Here is a 21,184-nt window from a genome sequence, read left to right as displayed (position 1 = left end):
AGCTTTACATGGCTGCAATCTGAGAATCTGAAAGCACATAACCCAGATATGACAATTTCTAGTCCCAGACCCTTAGTTCAGGAAGAGTGTCAAGTGTTTCACACAAGTGATCATTAATAAAGTCATTTATTATTGACACATGATTTTCACATTTCAACAGATAAAAATGTATTTAAATGCACAGATGATGTCCTTGGTGAGCATCTTAGATACTGTTTTATTGCTGTGAAGAGTCACCACAGCCAAGACTACTCCAGGTGGAGCTCCAGGAGTCCAGTTGGTGAGAGAGAGGAGGGATTATATGAGTAAGAGATATCAAGACTATGATTGGATAAAGCACAGGGACAAATATCCAAACTAGTGGAAACACATAAACTGTGAACCAATAGCTGAGGAGCCCCCATGAAACTGGACCAGGCCCTCTGGATAAGTGAGACAGTTGATGAACTTGAACTGTTTAGGAGGCCCCCAGGCAGTGGGACCAGGACCTGTCCTCAGTGAAGGAGCTGGCTTTTTGGAACCTAGGGCCTATGCTGAGACATTTTGCTCAGCCTTGGTGCAGGGAGGAGGAGACTGGACTTGCCTCAACTGAATCTACCAGGCTGAGCTGACTCCCCAGGGGAGACCTTTCCTTGGAGGAGGTGGGAATGGGAGGTGGATTGGAGGGGGTAAGGTTGGGGCGTGAGAGGAGGGAGGACAGGGGAATCATGGCTGATAAATAAAGTTAAATTATAAAATAAAAATATTTATTAAAAAATACCTCATCTTTAGTGAAGTATACCACACCTAGAAAGACAAATAAGGTATATACTAGCTTATATGTAAATATTAGCTGTTAAGGCAATCATAATCATAACCAAGCAAAAATCCATATAACCACAAGGTTTGTTATAGAGTAAAGAACTGAGCACAGGTAGATCTCTCTAGGAAAGGAAAATAGAACAATTATGGATAGATAAGGGGGAGCTGGAAGTGGAGGATCATGGAGAGGAGAAGGGAAGAAGACAAGGAAGGAAATACATGGAGAGACAGCTAAAACTAAGAGCCATCTGAATGGGTAGTACAGAAATCTGACAGAGAAAAAGATTCCTAAAATATATACATATATGCAGATGATGTACATGAAATCACCAAATACTGGGGAGACAGAGCTCCAACAGGATATCTCTAGTCACCAAATGAAGCATTCATTAGCAGGATTGGGTTACATCTAATTGAGCTGCTGGCCAAAGGGGTTTTTGTGAATCTCCAAATAACTGAGGTTATTGCCAAGACTATAGGTTGTTATCTACAAAATGACAGCAAGACATCAACTGTTGAATAGAACACCAACAACTCATTGAACATGAACACAGAGAAGTCAAACTAGTGCCTACATACAGCCTTCACACCTATAGTCTAGCATCTTTGGTACAAGGAGGGACTCTACCGAAGGAGAAACATAAACAGTAACACAGCCATGAACCCCTTGATCTACAATGGTGTTGTGCCAACAAAATATACTTAGTGCAATGGTGCTACAAATCTTTTGGGAGTAAACAACCAATATCTTATTGGACTTAAGGCCCACACCATGATATAGAACATATACTGGACTCTGGTTGGATAAGCAAGAACCTGTGACTAGATAGGTCAGGGATCTAGTATGAAACCAAATAACACCTTTCCAAATGAAACAAAACATAAGAAGAAAAACCGCCTAATGATATTCCACATACTCAGAGTATGGCATACTCAAATATATCTACGGCATATCTATGACATACTCATAGTTAACTGCTCAGTCATCAAGAGGACTTTCTCCAGTGGATAATAGGTTAAGGTGCAGAGACCTACAGTCAGACACTATGCAGAGAGTGAAAGAATTTAGATTGCTTAGCTTAGAACAGATGTCTCTATCAAATCCTTCCCCTCAGGCCTCAGGGGGTGTTTTGAAAGAGGAGGCAGATAGAGTGTGGGACCCAGAATAGATGGAGAAAACCAAGAGTACAGGTTCTCTAAATCAAGAAGATTGACGTACAATTGAATTTCACAAGGACTGTGGCAGCATGCACAGGGCCTGCATGAGTCTACACCAAATTGGGTCCTAGACCTGAAAAGAAATTTGGACACATAACCCTATCCATAACCCAGAAGCTATTTCCAGTTGATAACTACTTGCAAGTGAAAATTTAGTTTTCTCCGGGTGTAGTTGGGGGCTTCCCTGTGTCCCACCTGGTCTGCAGCCACTCAGACTGAAATAAATACACAGAGACATATTAATTATCAACTCTATGACCATTAGCTCAGACTTATTACTGACAAGCTCTTACACTTAAATCAACCCATAATTCTTTTAGTTTTGTTTTGCCATGTGGCTTGGTACCTTTTCTCAGTTCTGCCTTCTCATCTTGCTTCCTCTGTGTCTGGCTGGTGACTCCTGACTCAACCCTTTCTTCTCCCAGAATTCTCCTCATCTGCTTGCCCCAGCTATACTTTCTGCCTTGCTATTGACCAATCTGCATTTTATTAAACCAGTGTACAAAAGTAATATCTCACAGCATTTCCCCTTCTCTGTGTAATCAAAAAGAAACATTTTAATGTTAACATAGTAAAATTACATATAATAGAACTGTTATCAAGCAAGAATTACAGTTACAATATCTAGTCTATTTGTATTTGGCAAAATTAAAGAAAATATTCTATCATCTATCCTATGTTTGTGAGTCTAAAGTTTCATATCCAATTTATCTTTTATCATAGCCAAGGAAAATTATAACTATTTAGTCTTCAACTACATCAAAGACCTCAGAAAGATATAATATTACCTAAGTAAATAGGAAGTACCATTTTAAGCAACTTCTAAAAATTCTGGAAATGACAGAGACAGCTGCTTGCCTGTATAGTCATTCAAAGTTCCTCTGAAATGTTGGGCATCTTTCTTCAGCCTATAGGCCTACAGTTTCTTAGTTGCTTCTCTCTGTGTCCTGTAGAATATCTGGCAGTTTCTTCTGCAAAGCAGGAACCTGAGCCTAAATGGGGAATGGGGCAGTCATCAGAGCTATCTCTCTATGTAACTTCTGAGAACATCAGTCCTAAGCCTAAATATTCTATTCCCCACTGTGTTTAGTATTGACCCTTTATACCAAACAGCTCCACCCACTAAAACACAATGACAGGAAACTTCATCTCTTACAAATTTATTATTTGTGCACTGTATGTCCTCCACACCCACAGTAGACACAAAAGTGAAGAACCCCATGTCCTGACCCCAGAGCCCGCAGCACAGCCTCCTGAGGCAGTAAGGAGGATGCTCAGTATTTGTCAGGCAGTCCTGCAGGTCTGTAGTGATTGGGGTCCTTGCCACTGTGGCCCCATCTGTTCGCTTCCTGGTCAGCCATAGTATCCTCATGTCCACGGCCCATGAGACTCTGAATGCCCTCTCTTGCATCACTAGGAGAAGCAGACATGGAGGAGATCTATCACCAAGCTTCATTGCCACAGCTGACACCCCCAATTCTCTCATTTGCATGGAATGGCTTTAGGAGGAAACTAGGAAGGGCCAGGAAAGAGGCCCTGAAACAGTGACCCTGCCAAGCCCAGCAATGCTTAGTCACTGTATTCTCTCAATTGTTTCATTAAAAAGAAAAGAAAAATGTCACAGTTTTCTGAGGAAATGAACTAGCAGTGCTAATGCCAAAGATTCGAGGCAGACTGATTCGTCAGGAGATCAATGACAGCCATTCTGAATCTACAATCAATAGTTTTTCAGTTATTTCACATCAACTTCAAATTAATCTGAGTGATTAAATTACCACTTCTCTCAGTTCCTAATCCAAAGGAGGTTTGGTCTTCTCAATAGGAGTTCTATGAACGACACACACACACACACACACACACACACACACACACACACACACACACACACTTATTTTTCAGCTGAAAAGTAAATTGTCAGTTCCCATAATTTTCTAGATGGTTGCTTTATTAAACATGGACATGAGAAAGTAAAACTTATGTAACAAATTCATTCTTACAATAATTACAACTAAATGTTAATCACACTGTGCCAAATATTTAGCTACAATTTTGTGCTTTTACTTGTTTAATTAACATAAAAAATATATTTGCTAAATATTTTTCTCACTTTGCTAAATGAATTTAGTTTCACCATTTGATGCCAGAATATGTTCTTAAACATTACTACTGTGTCCAAAAACAGTCAAAAGAATGACCCATGGTGAACAATGCCTTGAGGAACTGGGAGAGAGTCTCCAGGAAAAGAGGCAGAGGGCCTTTTACCTCAGGTGCATTTTGTTCACTGGATTGGTCATGGGTGTGATTTCATGTCTCCTGTGTTAAACATTTACATTCAATTTACAAGACATGTCTATTCTTGCTGGATGTCAGAGCATAGCTATTGAACCCAATCTGGTGAAAGGATGTGTGGAGTGCCGTCCTCAGTTTACCTGAATCTGGATATGGCCTTCTGCCTTGCTTTCCTGCTTTCCTAGATATAATCTATAGTATATTCCAGGCAATTGTGTTTAAATTGATCTGACCTGAGAAAGTTCTGGGAAAGGGTAACTCTATTAATATTTAGTATGAGGTTATTGACATTTATTTACATTTATTTTCTGATCATGCTTTGCTGAACTCAAACAGCTGTCCTTGGATCATTGCTTTTTTTGTTACTTCTTTTTTTTTTTTTTTTTTTTTAAATTTAATTTTTAATATTTTATTTATTTTTATATATTTTAATTAAAATAGAATAACATCACTTCCTTCCTTCCCTTTCCTCCCTCTGGCTGTTCCCAAGTACTCTTCCTCCAACCCCCTCTATGTCCCCTACTCTCAAATAGATAGCCTCTTTTTCTTTGATTATTATTGTTGTATGTATGCATATGTAAAAATACATAAATATAACTTGATGAGTCCATTTTGTTAGTTGTGTGTATATGGTTTCAGGGCTGACCACTTTATTTTGTGTAACCAATTAGGGGACCATGGTATAAATACAATTAGGGAAGGAAATGATGTGAATACAATAATCATGTATGAAGTTCTCAAAAACCTAGAAGAGGCTAATTCTCCAACCTTTATCAGTCATTAGTTGCTTGTAGTTCTTTGTCTGCATGTAGCACCCTGTGAAAAATTTCCCCTTCCATGTTTGAATGTCTGTTGATAGTGTCATTGTCTTGTTTTTATTTCTGGGAGGGAATGCTTCACAGCATACATCCTGGTACTCTGTCTCTTACAATCCTTCCTCCCTCTCTTACTCAATGTTCTCTGAGTCAGAGATGCAGGACCTATGATGTGTCCATTGGGGCTAGGCTCCCCACAATCTACTGATCTCTGCATTGTGTTCACTTGTGGTTTTCTGTGATGGTCTCCATTTTCAGTAAAGAGAAGCTTTTTTGTCTTTTGGCATAAGGCTAAGACTTAGAATGTTACAAGGAATGATGATTGTTCCTTATTCTATTTCTGTATTGACCTCTCCCAGCTTCTCAGCTGAAGTACTGTTTATTAAGTTTTTTGAGAACTTCATACATGATTACTGCATTACTGTAAAGATGAGTTCTCTTGGTAAAATGTTTGCCATCCAAGCAAGAGGACACAATTTCATAAGTAAGAATCGGTCTCCATGTATATATTTGGGAGCTGGGTGGCAGGCTCCCAAAGAGTTAAAAAAAAACCACCAACAACTACATTTTGGCATACCAACATGAGGCTTGAATTATCATGTAGGGTCTGAAAAAGATGAAAAAAAAAAAAAAAGAAAAAGGACATGGCTCCTGTAAGAGGCACTGCTGTTCAGCTGGCAGTGCTAAATAGAAACAGCAAGCTAAGTAAAAAATGCTTGTGGCAGTGTTGGCACTGGCTTCAACAGCTGGAAGGTGGAATGCAGTTCCTGGTCACATACCTCCAACTGGCCCACAAGCTTTAGGCTTGCATCTGCAAGACCCAAGAAGCAGTCGGAGCTAGCCGCCAAAGCCACAGTAGAGGTCCTAACCATGCTGCTTCGTAGTTTAAAAGCTCACGTGGTCAAAAATGACTAAAAAGACACACAGTAAAAGAGGTCCAGACAGAAAAACTTCTAAACAGGTTACAGTGGGTTAAACAATGTGGGCAGGCTTAAGAAAAAAGGACATAGATAGTCATGGAAAGAAATAGTTTAAAAATAATAAAGTCTTTTAAGAGAGAGAGCAAAAGTAATATAAAAGAAAAAGCCACACAATGATGGAAAATACACAGGGAGTCTGGATCCTATATAGTCTCGTGTTGACTTTGATTTTTTTTTTTTTTTTACTTCTCCCTTTTCTTTAATTTTTTTAAGCAAAATCTCAAGCCTAGTTAGAAAACCCAAACTTTTCCATTTAAACAGTTCCAATTTGTAACACAAAACCAGTTCCATATGTAATTCAATTTTTACATAAACAGTCCCATAAAATAGTTCATGAATCACCAGTTAATAAAACATGTGCATACACAAAATTGCATCTTGACTGTAGGTAGAAATAATAAATTTCTTCATTTAAACAGTTCCATTTTTAACATAAATAATTCTAGAAAACAGTTCCCAGGTCATTACTATAAGTAAACTCAAAATTGTCCCATTGCAATAAAATCACTATTGTTCATTTCATTTCTTAAGTCCCAAAATTCAAATAATAAATTCTGGTACGAGCCTTCCAAATATGAAGAAATCCATAACAAAAATCTTTTTGTAGTTTTATCTCATTTTTTAAAGTTTAAAAAGTTCAAAAAAGTAAATTCTGGTACTAGACTTCCAAATTTGAAGAGATGTATTACAACCAAAACATTTTGCAGTTAACAATTTTAGTTCAAACAAGCGTCTCTGCAACTTTTGTTCTCACAGACAGATCTTTTTTTCGTTATAGTATTCTAAACCATGCCATTTTTAATGTTAGCTCAGGTTTTTCTGTGTTGCTTTGATTTTGCATGGATCTCAGTTGCAGATGTCTTGTGCTGGTTCTGACGTCTCCCATTCTTAGCTTCTTAGCCGCTTCTGGATTTTTGAAACCCACTCATACTGCCTGCTTTGCAGTCTACTATGACACTATCTTCTGTGTCTCAGGTTTTTTTCACCGTATACAATTAAGCATAGACTCACACTAACATTTACACTTTTTTACAAACTCACATAACATATCGTGCAAAGCATTTAGACTCACATTCAACATTTACACTTTTTTACAAACTCACATATAACATATACTTCTTATTTACTTATATCCTTAAGGAAACTCTATAAGGAAACTGTAAGACTACTTCAGCAAATATACTTCTTATTTAAACTTATATTTACTTCTTATATTCTTATTTAAACTTTTATTTACTACTAGCATCTTTACTTATTTACTTCTTATATTCTTATTTAAAACTTACATTTACAACTAGTATCTTTACTTCTTTTTTTTATTTATTTATTTATTTATTTATTTATTTTTTTAATTTTTATTTTGCAATACAATTCAGTTCTACATATCAGCCACAGATTCCCTTGTTCTCCCCCCTCCCGCCCCCCTCACCTTCCCCCCAGCGCGCCCCCCATTCCAATCTCCTCCAGGGCAAAGCCTTCCCCACAGACTGAGATCAACCTGGTGGACTCAGTCCAGGTAGGTCCAGTCCCCTCCTCCCATGCTGAGCCAAGGGACCCTGCATAGGCCCCAGGTTTCAAACAGCCAACTCATGCAATGAGCACAGGACCCGGTCCCACTGCCTGGATGCCTCCCAAACAGATCAGGCCAATCAACTGTCTCACCCACTCAGAGGGCCTGATCCAGTTGGTGACCCCTCAGCCATTGGTTCATATTTCATGTGTTTCCGTTTGTTTGGCTATTTGTCTCTGTGCTTTATCCGACCTTGGTCTCAACAATTCTCTCTCATATAAACCCTCCTCATTCTCGCTAATTGGACTCCCAGAGATCCACCTGGGGCCTAGTCATGGATCTCTGCCTCCAGATCCATCAGTAGTTGGATGAGGTTTCTAGCACGACAATTAGGGTGTTTGGCCATCCCATCACCAGAGTAGGTCAGTTCGGATTGTCTCTCGACCATTGCCAGCAGTCTGTTGTGGGGGTATCTTTGTGGATTTCTGTGGGCCTCTCTAGCACTTTGTTTCTTCCTATTCTCATGTGGTCTTCATTTACCATGGTCTCCTATTCCTTGTTCTCCCTCTCTGTTTTTGATCCAGCTGGGATCTCCCACTCACCCAAGCTCTCTTTCCCTCGACCCTCGCCCTTCACTACCCCCACTCCTGTCCAGGCTGTTCATGTAGATCTCATTCCATTTCTCTGTCGTTGGGCGATCCCTGTGTCTTTCTTGGGGTCCTGTTTTCCAGGTAGCCTGCCTGGTGATGTGAGTAGCAGTCCAGTCATCCTTGTTCCACATCTAGTATCCTGTTATGAGTGAGTACATACCATGTTTGTCTTTCTGAGTCTGGGATACCTCACTCAGGATGATTTTTTCTAGATCCATCCATTTGTCTGCAAACCTCATGATGTCATTGTTTTTCTCTGCTGAGTAGTATTCCATTGTGTATATGTACCACATTTTGTTTATCCATTCTTCAGTTGAAGGGCATCTAGGTTGTTTCCATGTTCTGGCTATTACAAACAACGCTGATATGAACATAGCTGAACAAGTGCTCTTGTGGTGTGGTTGAGCATTCCTTGGGTATATGCCCAAGAGTGGTATAGCTGGATCTTGGGGGAGATGGATTCCCAATTTTCTAAGAAATCGCCATATTGATTTCCAAAGTGGTTGTACAAGCTTGCATTCCCACCAGCAGTGGAGGAGAGTTCCCCTAGCTCCACATCCTCTCCAGCATAAGGTGTCTTCAGTGTTTTTGATCTTAGCCATTCTGACAGGCGTAAGGTGGTATCTCAGAGTTGTTTTGATTTGCATTTCCCTGATGATTAGGGATGTTGAGCAATTCCTTAAATGTCTTTCAGCCATTTGAGTTTCCTCTGTTGAGAATTCTCTGTTTAGTTCTATAGCCCATTTCTTAATTGGACTGTTGGGCATTTTGATGTCTAATTTCTTGAGTTCCTTATATATTCTGGATATCAGTCCTCTGTCAGATGTGGGATTGGTGAAGATCTTTTCCCATTCTGTAGGCTGTCGCTTTGCTTTGTTGACCGTATCCTTTGCCCTACAAAAGCTTCTCAGTTTCAAGAGGTCCCATTGATTGATTGTTTCTCTCAGTGTCTGTGCTACTGGTGTTCTATTTAGAAAGTGGTCTCCTATGCCAATGTGTTCAAGACTACTTCCTACTTTCTCTTCTAGCAGGTTCAGAGTAGCTGGATTTATGTTGAGGTCCTTGATCCACTTGGACTTAAGTTTTGTGCACGGTGATAGATATGGATCTATTTGCAGCCTTCTACATGTTGATATCCAGTTTTGCCAGCACCATTTGTTGAAGATGCTTTCTTTTTTCCATTGTGCACTTTTGGCTTCTTTGTCAAAAATTATTTGTTCATAGGTGTGCGGATTAATATCAGGGTCTTCAATTCGATTCCATTGGTCCACATGTCGGTTTTTATGCCAGTACCAAGCTGTTTTTATTACTGTAGCTCTATAGTACAGCTTGAAGTCAGGGATCGTGATGCCTCCAGAGGTTGTTTTATTGTACAGGATTCTTTTGGCTATCCTGGGTTTTTTGTTTTTCCATATGAAGTTGAGTATTATTCTTTCCAGGTCTGTGAAGAATTGTGTTGGTATTTTGATGGGGATTGCATTGAATCTGTAGATTGCTTTTGGTAAGATTGCCATTTTTACTATGTTAGTTCTGCCTATCCATGAGCATGGGAGATCTTTCCATTTTCTGACATCTTCTTCAATTTCTTTTTTCAGGGACTTAAAGTTCTTGTCATATAGGTCCTTCACTTGCTTGGTTAGTATTACCCCAAGGTATTTTATGTCATTTGTGGCTATAGTAAAGGGTGATGTATCTCTGATTTCCTTCTCTGCTTTTTTGTCCATTGTATATAGGAGGGCTACTGATTTTTTGGAGTTGATCTTGTATCCTGCTATGTTGCTGAAGGTGTTTATAAGCTGTATCAGTTCCTTGGTGGAATCTTTGGGGTTGCTCAAGTATACTATCATGTCATCTGCAAATAGGGAAAGCTTGACTTCTTCCTTTCCAATTTGTATCCCCTTAATCTCCTTATGTTGTCTTATTGCTCTGGCTAGAACTTCAAGTACTATATTGAATAAGTATGGGGAGAGCGGACAGCCTTGCCTCGTTCCTGATTTTAGTGGAATTGCTTTGAGTTTCTCTCCATTTAATTTGATGTTGGCTGTTGGCTTGCTGTAAATTGCCTTTATTATGTTTAGGTATGTTCCCTGTATTCCTGATCGCTCCAAGACCTTTATCATGAAGGGGTGTTGGATTTTGTCAAATGCCTTTTCAGCATCTAGTGAGATGATCATGTGGTTTTTTTCTTTGAGTTTGTTTATATGGTGTATCACATTGACAGACTTTCGTATGTTGAACCATCCTTGCATCCCTGGAATGAATCCTACTTGATCATGGTGGATAATTGTTTTGATGTGGTCTTGGAGTCTGTTTGCCAGTATTTTATTGAGTATTTTTGCATCAATGTTCATGAGGGAGATCGGTCTGTAGTTCTCTTTCTTTGTTGTATCCTTGTTTGGTTTGGGAATCAGGGTAATTGTAGCCTCATAGAAGGAGTTTGGTAATGTTCCTTCTGTTTCTATTGTATGGAACAATTTAGAGAGTATTGGTATTAACTCTTCTTTGAAGATCTGGTAGAATTCTGCACTGAAACCATCTGGTCCTGGGCTTTTTTTGGTTGGGAGACTTTTAATGACTGTTTCTATTTCGTTAGGGGTTATTGGACTATTTAAATAGTTTATCTGGTCTTGATTTAATTTAGGTATGTGGTACCTATCCAGAAAATTATCCATTTCTTTTAGGTTTTCCAGTTTTGTGGAATAGAGGTTTTTGAAGTATGACCTGATGATTCTCTGGATTTCCTCAATGTCTGTTGTTATGTCCCCCTTTTCATTTCTGATTTTGTTGATTTGGATGCTCTCTCTCTGTCTTTTGGTTAGTTTGGATAAGGGCTTGTCTATCTTGTTGATTTTCTCAAAGAACCAACTCTTTGTTTCATTAATTTTTTGTATTGTTCTCTTTGTTTCTATTTTATTGATTTCAGCTCTCACTTTGATAATTTCCTGGCATCTATTTTTCCTGGGAGACTTTGCTTCTTCCTGTTCTAGAACTTTCAGGTGTGCTGTTAAGTCACTAGTGTGAGATTTCTCCAGCTTATTTATGTGGGCGTTTAGTGCTATGAATTTCCCTCTTAGTACTGCTTTCATAGTGTCCCATAGGTTTGGATATGTGGTGTCTTCATTTTCGTTGATCTCTAGGAAGTCTTTAATTTCTTTCTTTATTTCTTCCTTAACCCATTGGTGATTCAGGTGGGTATTGTTCAGTTTCCATGAGATTGTAGGTTTTCTGTAGTTTTTGTTGTTGTTGAAATCCAACTTTAGACCATGGTGGTCTGATAGAACACAGGAGGTTATTCTAATTGTTTTGTATCTGTTTAGATTTGCTTTGTGACCAAGTATGTGGTCGATTTTAGAGAAGGTTCCATGGGGTGCTGAGAAGAAGGTATATTCTTTTTTGTTAGGATGGAATGTTCTGTAGATGTCGATTAAGTCCATTTGAGTCATGACATCAATTAAGTCCTTTATTTCTCTGTTAAGTTTCGATTTGGGGGATCTGTCCAGTGGTGAAAGTGGGGTGTTGAGGTCTCCCACTATTAATGTGTGGGGTTTTATATGTGATTTAAGCTTTAATAATGTTTCTTTTACATATGTGGGTGCCCTTGTGTTTGGGGCATAAATGTTCAGAATTGAGACTTCATCTTGGTGGATCTTTCCTGTGATGAGTATGTAATGCCCTTCTTGATCTCTTTTGATTGATTTTAGTTTGAAGTCTATTTTGCTGGATATCAGGATGGCTACACCCGCTTGTTTCTTAAGACCGTTTGATTGGAAAGTCTTTTCCCAGCCTTTTATTTTTAGGTAGTGTCTATCTTTGAATTTGAGATGTGTTTCTTGTATGCAGCAGAAAGATGGGTCCTGCTTTCGTATCCATTCTGTAAGCCTATGTCTTTTTATAGGTGAATTAAGTCCATTGATATTGAGGGATATTAATGTCCAGTGATTGTTCATTCCTGTTATTTTTTGGTGGTGATGTGTGTGTACTTTTCTTCGTTGGGGTCTACTGCTGTGGCTTTATCTATTGCCTGTGTTTTCGAGGTTGTATCTGACTTCCTTAGGTTGGAATTTTCCTTCTAGTGCTTTCTGTAGGGCTGGGTTTGTGGATAAATATTGTTTAAATCTGGCTTTGTCATGGAATGTCTTGTTCACTCCATCTATGACGATTGAAAGTTTTGCTGGGTATATTAGTCTAGGCTGACATCCATGGTCTCTTAATGTCTGCATTACATCTGTCCAGGACCTTCTGGCTTTCAAAGTCTCCATTGAGAAATCGGGTGTTATTCTGATAGGTTTGCCTTTATATGTCACTTGGCCTTTTTCCTTTGCTGCTCTTAATATTCTTTCTTTATTCTGTACGTTTAATTGTTTAATTATTATGTGGCGAGGGGACTTTTTTTGGGGGTCTAGTCTGTTTGGTGTTCTATAGGCTTCCTGTATCTTCATAGGCATTTCCTTCTTTAAGTTGGGAAAGTTTTCTTCTATGATCTTGTTGAATATATTTTCTGTGCCCTTGAGTTGGTATTCTTCTCCTTCTTCTACCCCTATTATTCGTAGGTTTGGTCTTTTCATGGTGTCCCAAATTTCTTGGACATTTTGGTTCATGACTTTGTTGACTTTAGTGTTTTCTTTGACTGATGAATCCATTTCTTCTATTGTATCTTCAACGCTAGAGATCCTCTCTTCCATCTCTTGCATTCTGTTGATTATACTTGCATCTGAAGTTCCCAATCGTTTTCTCAGATTTTCTATTTCCAGCATTCCCTCTGTTTGTGTCTTCTTCATTTTTTCTATTTCCCTTTTCAGGTCTTGGACTGTTTCCTTCATTTGTTTCATTGATTTTTCTTGATTTTCTTTCAGTATTTTATTGTTCTCTTCCAGGACTTTATTGATTTCTTCTAATTTGTTTGCCCTTTCCTCTAGTTGTTTACAGCGTTCTTCACATTTTTTTGTCTTTTCCTCTACACGAGCCTCTAGCTTCTTCATGATGACATTCATAAGGCTATTTTCTTCTGCTTCTTCCAATTTCTGATGTTCAGGTCTAGGTGTTGGAGGAGGGCTAGGGCCTGGTGATGGTGTATTACTATTCATTTTGTTGTATGTGTTTCTGCCTTGACGTCTGCCCATCTCCTTGTGGTTCGTTCCTGGCCTTATTCGCACACTTGGTTCAGAGCTGACAGATTCAGGAAGTCTCTCTCTCTTGTCCAGATGGGAGCTCTCTTGTCCAAATTGGAAGTCCGGGACAGGATGGAAGCTCTTGTTCAGAAGGGAAGTCCGGGGGAGGATGGGTGCTCTCCTCTCTCTCTCTCTCTCTCTCTCTCTCTCTCTCTCTCTCTCTCTCTCTCTCCTCCAGATGGGAAATCCACGGCAAGATGGGAGCTGGGGGCCAGCCTCTAAGTCTCAAGAAGAGGCTTGGGGCTCAGGCGGATGGGCGTGGGGGCAGGGCGTGGAGACTGCAGGGTCTGCCAGGGGTCTTGGAGAAGGAGATCCTTCCCGGTGGGGCTAGAAGGGCACCTGCCCAGGGACCAGAACCTGGGGCCAAGTTGGGCAGGTCTTCCCTGGAGTTGCTGGTGCCCAGGGATGGGGTCGGGGGCAAGCTAGGGCACTCACCTGTGCTTCAGAAGGGAAGTCCGGGGGAAGATGGGAGCTGGGGGCCGGCCTCTAAGTCTCAGGAAGAGGCTTGGGGCTCAGGCAGATGGGCGTGGGGGCAGGGCGTGGAGACTGCAGGGTCTGCCAAGGGTCTTGGAGAAGGGGATCCTTCCCGGTTGTGGTAGAAGGGCACCTGCCCGGGGACCAGAACCTGGGGCCAAGTTGGGCAGGTCTTCCCCGGAGTGGCTGGTGCCCAGGGATGGGGTCGGGGGGCAAGCTAGGGCACTCACCTGTGCTTCAGAAGGGAAGTCCTGGGCAAGATGGGAGCTGGGGGCCGGCCTCTAAGTCTCAGGAAGAGGCTTGGGGCTCAGGCAGATGGGCGTGGGGGCAGGGCGTGGAGACTGCAGGGTCTGCCAGGGGTCTTGGAGAAGGGGATCTTTCCCGGTTGGGGTAGAAGGGCACCTGCCCGGGGACCAGAACCTGGGCCCAAGTTGGGCAGGTCTTCCCCTGAGTGGCTGGTGCCCAGGGATGGGGTCTGGGGCAAGCTAGGGCACTCACCTGTGCTTCAGAAGGGAAGTCCTGGGCAAGATGGGAGCTGGGGGGCCTGGCCTCTAAGTCTCAGGAAGAGGCTTGGGGCTCAGGCGGATGGGCGTGGGGGCAGGGCGTGGAGACTGCAGGGTCTGCCAGGGGTCTTGGAGAAGGGGATCTTTCCCGGTTGTGGTAGAAGGGCACCTGCCCGGGGACCAGAACCTGGGCCCAAGTTGGGCAGGTCTTCCCCGGAGTGGCTGGTGCCCAGGGATGGGGACTGGGGCAAGCTAGGGCACTCACCTGTGCTTCAGAAGGGAAGTCCTGGGCAAGATGGGAGCTGGGGGCCGGCCTCTAAGTCTCAGGAAGAGGCTTGGGGCTCAGGCAGATGGGCGTGGGGGCAGGGCGTGGAGACTGCAGGGTCTGCCAAGGGTCTTGGAGAAGGGGATCCTTCCCGGTTGTGGTAGAAGGGCACCTGCCCGGGGACCAGAACCTGGGGCCAAGTTGGGCAGGTCTTCCCCGGAGTGGCTGGTGCCCAGGGATGGGGTCGGGGGGCTAGCTAGGGCACTCACCTGTGCTTCAGAAGGGAAGTCCGGGGGAAGATGGGAGCTGGGGGCCGGCCTCTAAGTCTCAGGAAGAGGCTTGGGGCTCAGGCAGATGGGCGTGGGGGCAGGGCGTGGAGACTGCAGGGTCTGCCAGGGGTCTTGGAGAAGGGGATCTTTCCCGGTTGGGGTAGAAGGGCACCTGCCCGGGGACCAGAACCTGGGTCCAAGTTGGGCAGGTCTTCCCCGGAGTGGCTGGTGCCCAGGGATGGGGTCGGGGGCAAGCTAGGGCACTCACCTGTGCTTCAGAAGGGAAGTCCTGGGCAAGATGGGAGCTGGGGGCCGGCCTCTAAGTCTCAGGAAGAGGCTTGGGGCTCAGGCAGATGGGCGTGGGGGCAGGGCGTGGAGACTGCAGGGTCTGCCAGGGGTCTTGGAGAAGGGGATTTTTCCCGGTTGGGGTAGAAGGGCACCTGCCCGGGGACCAGAACCTGGGCCCAAGTTGGGCAGGTCTTCCCCGGAGTGGCTGGTGCCCAGGGATGGGGACTGGGGCAAGCTAGGGCACTCACCTGTGCTTCAGAAGGGAAGTCCTGGGCAAGATGGGAGCCTTTTTTGTTACTTCTATGTATAAAGTATACTGAAACTGAAGCAAGGCTCTCTGTAGTGGTACTTATTCCGCCAATGACCTTTGGCTATAGGGCCCAAAGGAGGTGATGCTTTCTGCTGCTGTACATGACCTCTTAAAAGGAGAGGGAGAAGGGTCCCATTCCCCTTTTCCCTGCTCCTGCCTGAGAGGTGGATTCGCTCCTGGTCAGATCAGAGGATGACTTCAGCTGTCTACCGTGGTCTGTATTCATGATGTATTTTCTCAATTCACCTTAATAAATTTCCCTAATACTTCTTAAACAGACTCCCGTGGATTTATCGCTTTAGTTGTCTACAGCATTAGACTGTAGTCTGCCCCATTTTTTCAGGTCCTCAGATCATGGGTCCAGAAGACAAGATCTGCACAGGTTGGTCAAAAAGTTGACACTGCTACATATATAACAGAATCTATAGAAAATGTTCACTATAAACACAGCCCTAAAAAGTAATTGAATTTGATCTTTTGTATTGAAGATTCAATTTCTCATAAGAAGGTAACTATTACAGTTCATGAAGTATATTAAGCATAGACTCCATCAAGTAGCATTTGCCGAAGCTGCACTGAGTAAGTACCTACTGCATGCAAGTAATGCTATAGCAGGAACCGCTGCACACAACTGCTAAGGACAGAGTCCCCCGGTCCTGAAGATCTCCCACACATAGGCTGCACCATGGGCATTCCCTCCATGAAAATGTCTGAATGAGGTGTTGGGGTCAAAATACCTTTTTCTAAGGGAAGAGTTCACAACTTCCTTACACTGTCAGAAGATCAGTGACACTAAAGATCAGTCAACCCTCATCTGGAAGCAACAGGTGAAGATTATTTGTGGAGCAGGCCCTTTAAGCTGAGCAGCATAGGCAAAAAAAAAAAAAAGGCTGTGTAAAAACCATCTGAAATAAATGATAAAAGCCATATTTCATGTGAGTGGAGCTTTGTTTTCTATTTTCTTGGAATGTATCCCAAAGTCCTTGTAAATGCTGTTATTCTAAAAGTTGGGCACAGGCTCCTGTCTAACTTCCCCTTACTTGGAAATCCCAAACTCTCTACAGATAGTAACTAAACAGTGGGATTTCCTTGCTTTCAATGGTCAAGACACAATTAGTGCATGAAATGTTAACAGAAAATGTGGTTGATCTTCACATGTTTCAGTTCATTCATTGAGTCTCCCCTCTCTGCTATTTTCTTTGTACAGAGATTGACATGGGGGGGGAGGGGGTTGGTCCAGCCTCAACTGAATGTACCAAGCTTTGTTGACTCGTTATGGGAGGCCTTAACTTTTTGGAGAAGTAGATGGGGGGAGGGCTGAGAGGGGGGACTGGTTGGTATATAAATGAAAAACAAATTTTAAATAAATAAATAAATGAAAGACACAGTAAAGTTGGTTAATTGGTACTTTTTCCTCATTAAAGTGTAAACAATTGAGGCATTATAAGCCACATGGTCTCCTGGTATGAGCTAGTGTGGGGAAGAGCTATCCTTTCACTGCACATTGGAAAGAACAGTTGGAAAATCTGTTTGAACCAGAGCATCTTAGATCCTCTTTCCAGTTTAAGCCAGTTCAGTTCCTCTCATGTTGGCCTCTTGCTTTTCTTAACTAAATGAACAAATATTTCAGGGTCAGTGTGACCTGAGGCTCAGCACAGAGATCTGTTAGTCTTATTTCATCAAAGGTGATTGTTCCCAATCCTGGGGGAGTCTCTTTAGAAGACTGAATTTGTGAAACCCTGTAGTGGGTAGCTGTTCCAGCTTTGACCTGAAAGTACCATCCCCAGCGAGGCTTCTGGCAACTGTCATGCCTACCTCTGACCTGCCCTTGAGGCAGGGCCGAGAAGGGAGTGCTTAAGACCTGAGATCTGGATATGTAGGCTCTCTTGGTTCCTTGTGATCCTGGATGCTGGATGGTAGACCAAGCAGAGTTCTCCAGAGAACACTGCTGGACTGCACTTCACCTCTCCCGGACCCTGTAATCAACCCCTTTACTGGCTGTAAATTACCCCAAAATAAACTTACTTTTAACTATGTGGAGTTGCCTTAATAAATCCCACAATAAAGCCCTGTGTTAATTTCTCTTCTTGAACTGCATGGTGCAATTTACAGCTGGTCAATGCTTCTGTACACTTTATTTAGCTGTTTACTGACTGTAATGGTAGCTGTAAGCCATACTTCATTTTTTCTTTTTTTCTTCAACATTTATCAAGCAGTACTTTAATAAGTGAAGGTTATTTATTTTTAAGATAATGTCTCTCAATGTAGCCCTTGGCTGCTCAAGAGATTTTCTACATAGATCAATCTGGCTTTGAACTCATGGAGATAGACCTGCCTCTGCCTCCTAAGCACTGGAATTAAAGGTGTGTGCCACACTATACAAGACATAAATGAAGGGTTTTTTTTGTTTTTGTTTTTGTTTTTTAAGAAAGTTGACATGTAAGTACTATGTTGCATCCTCAGGCAAGGAAAATTATTCCTATTATGCCTTACACTAATTCATGACTGACATATTCAGTAACTGACAGTATTTTGCATGAAGTTCTCTAGGTTTTTATAGTAAACATGAAAGGCTGACATCATACACTGAAGAGCATCACTCTGCTTCTCTTCTGCCCATTTTCTTTCCCAAAGATGAGAACAACATAGTACCCAATTGTATGTTGATGCCTCTCTGGTGGGGGAAAAGCTGTACTGTCCAAGATGTCAAAGGCATAAGCAACACATACTACTCTTTGTAGTGTAGGAGAGAACCAAAAGTGGGCAAGGAAGAGGAAAAATAAGGACCAACTCTCCTCTCACCAGCATTCTGATAAGAAGGCCAAGTTGAGGCTCTCAGGGTTGGGACCTTTCCCATTAGAGTACTCTGAAGCTGAACACCATTGACTTAATGACAGAGTCCCACTTCTTTCCCTGAATTTTCCTCAAGTTTAGGTTTTCCCATTGTAATGTTGATTGGAAATGGGAATTATTAAACATAGCTCTGCTTCATGCCTCTCTGTTAGAAAGTTTGTTCTTGTGTATGGTCTCCTCCTTACATAATGCATCTGGGAATTTCATGAAAGTTTGTGCAAAGCTAAGTCATTTCTCAGGAGACAGCTGAGATACCATCACTTGGTGAACTCTCTACTAATCATCTTCCTCTCATTTTCATCACCTCAGTGACAGATCTCACACAAGCTATATTCCCATGCATGTGACTCGGTTCTTGCCTCCAGTGTTCTGAGTTATTTTATTACACATTAATCTCTTTTTTCATTACATGCCTCGGTTGATGAGTAATCCAGGTTTATTTTAAAAATACTAATCCTGCATATGAGTTACTACTAGGACCCAAAGAATTCAAAAACTTGGGTACACAATGAGAAGAGAATAGTAATGGACAAAATAGATAATTACTGTCAAAGAAAAAAATCAGTACTCCTGGCTGCATTTATTTCAGCTGTGTTACCAGGACATTGAAAATTCCCTTAAACTAATGCAAGGGATAAAGCACAAAGCAAAGTGTCCAAACGGGACTTGAGTTAGGACCAAGTGGCCCCTGTGTCAGAGTAGTATTGATTTCATGGCTATTGAAAATCTGTATGGTGGTTCCTCCAAAACCTAAAGTTAGATCTACCATAAGACAGAGTGATAGCTTACCTAGTGTGTGAATATATACATGAAGAACTCTAAGGCGGTGTGCCACAGAGACAACTGTATCTCTATGCTCATGGTCAAACCATCTGCAGCAGTTAAATTCAAGAGTCAGCTTTGATGTCAATCAACAGAAGAATAGATACCCAAAATGTGTTATACGCTTCTTAGCTATGAAAATACCATCATGAGAGGTCTCTGTAATTGAAGGTTTAACAACAACAATTTTCAAACATTGGATCAAAATGATTAAAAATTGCACATTTTGTCCAGATGAGCCAGCGTGAAGCACCTCCAGTACATAAGCATACAACCTCATCACATTTCTGCAGAATTGTAATTCCCACACACATTGAGTACTATTACCCCCATTAGAATGAGAGAAGGGTAGCCTGGTTCTCAACAAGGTCTATGAATGAAACTCCAATGAAGGCAGCTACAGTGTGGCGTTATGGAGAAGGAGGAGCTACATATTAAGTGCAATTTTACTTGTTTCTCTGCCTTCCTCCCTCTCACATGCCCTCCCTCTCCTTTACTCACCCTTTTCCCTTTTACACATATGCACAGATAGACAGATACAGATACACACAAACATATTTTGCTGATTTCATGTATCCATCTCAAACTAATAATGTTGAAGTTTTTTGTTTTGTTTAATAATGAATCGTTCTTCCAAGGATACTTTACACTGATGTGCATCTTCTTGGTACAATCGTGACCTAGACTTGGTAATACACACTTGTGCTTGGCTTCATCTTTCTCTATGGAATAATCAATCATTCAATATTATTGCAATTAAAATGTCATGTTTCACCCTTTCTCTAGAAATCATAGAAATATAGATGTTGATGCAATCTATTTTTCTTTTATATACTTTTTGTGGAATTAATAATGAATTGGAGAATTTTCTCCATTCACCCCATCTGGCTGCATCTAGCATCAATTGTTAAGAAGCCTGAAAACTATTCATATCCATAAACTCTTTACTCAAGATGCTGTCATTAATTGGCTCCCTCAGCACTTCATAAAGCTTAGCCATTCCCAGCAGCTGTAAATGAAATTCCCAGTCCTGCTTCTTATAGACACAAGAAATTCATTTGTTTCCTGGTACAGACTCATGACTAAGTAGGTAGAATTATCTTTCTTCTACAGCCATCCTTCAAAATGTGTGTGTGTGTGTGCGTGCGTGTGTGTGTGTGTGTGTGTGTGTGTGTGTGTGTGTGTGTGTTTTCCCCATCAAAAATATATTCCTCCCTTAGGTAAGGAAAGCTACATCATGACATCATGAAGCACTAAATTGAAGCTTGTTGTCCTTTACATTTTTGGTGAGAAAATCTCCATTCTTATTCCTTACCCTGCCTACTGGACCCAGCATTGTCCAATGAATGTGGGGACTACAGTGCAATACTTAGATAGTAGGTAAAAAAAACCATGTAATATATTTAAGAAAACTAGGTGGCCACATTAATAAACATTTGCATCACATTTGCCAATGTGCCTCAGATCCAATAAAATGTACACATTTCAAACGTGTTTTCACTAAGTTTTAAAAATTGCATACAGCCAAGAACTGCTGTCTCAACAAAGATTGATAATTCTTAAAACACTTCAAACGGTTTCCTCACATACCTCTGCTGCATATTCCACAGGCTGCATCAGAAAGCTCTTATTTTGGTTTTTATCTTTAGTTTCCCTAGTTCTAAAGCCTGGTAGAAACAAAACAAAAACAAAAACAATATACACACAGTGCACATGCCATGTCCACTTTATGTTGCCCAGAGCATTACTTAATTCAACATTATGCTTTTGTGATATAGTTATGAATTTATTAGACAATTACTGCATCACGTGGCCATTGTACACTAAGTTAAAACTTCCACAATGATTCCCAAACACGGTATCCACTTCACACTCTGAATTGATGTGGGATCCCAGTTACTCTATGGCTCTGGGATGTTTTTGAATTATGGTTTCCTTAAATTGTAACTTTTATTTGCATTCTCTTAAT

General features: G+C 41.5%; 1 long non-coding RNA gene across 1 annotated transcript; it reads right to left on the bottom strand.

Annotated features, from left to right (window-relative positions):
• Positions 1-2,948: 2,948 nt before the first annotated feature.
• Positions 2,949-20,899, bottom strand: LOC131922809 (uncharacterized). Its single transcript, XR_009382411.1, has 4 exons — positions 20,806-20,899; positions 19,183-19,374; positions 3,176-3,432; positions 2,949-3,011 (listed from the first exon to the last, which is right to left on the bottom strand). It is a non-coding gene; the product is annotated as an uncharacterized LOC131922809 (long non-coding RNA).
• Positions 20,900-21,184: the final 285 nt, after the last annotated feature.

This window comes from Peromyscus eremicus, chromosome 1, assembly GCF_949786415.1.
Source record: "Peromyscus eremicus chromosome 1, PerEre_H2_v1, whole genome shotgun sequence".
NCBI classification, from domain to species: Eukaryota; Metazoa; Chordata; class Mammalia; order Rodentia; family Cricetidae; genus Peromyscus; species Peromyscus eremicus.
This window is presented reverse-complemented; position numbering and strand designations above follow the sequence as displayed.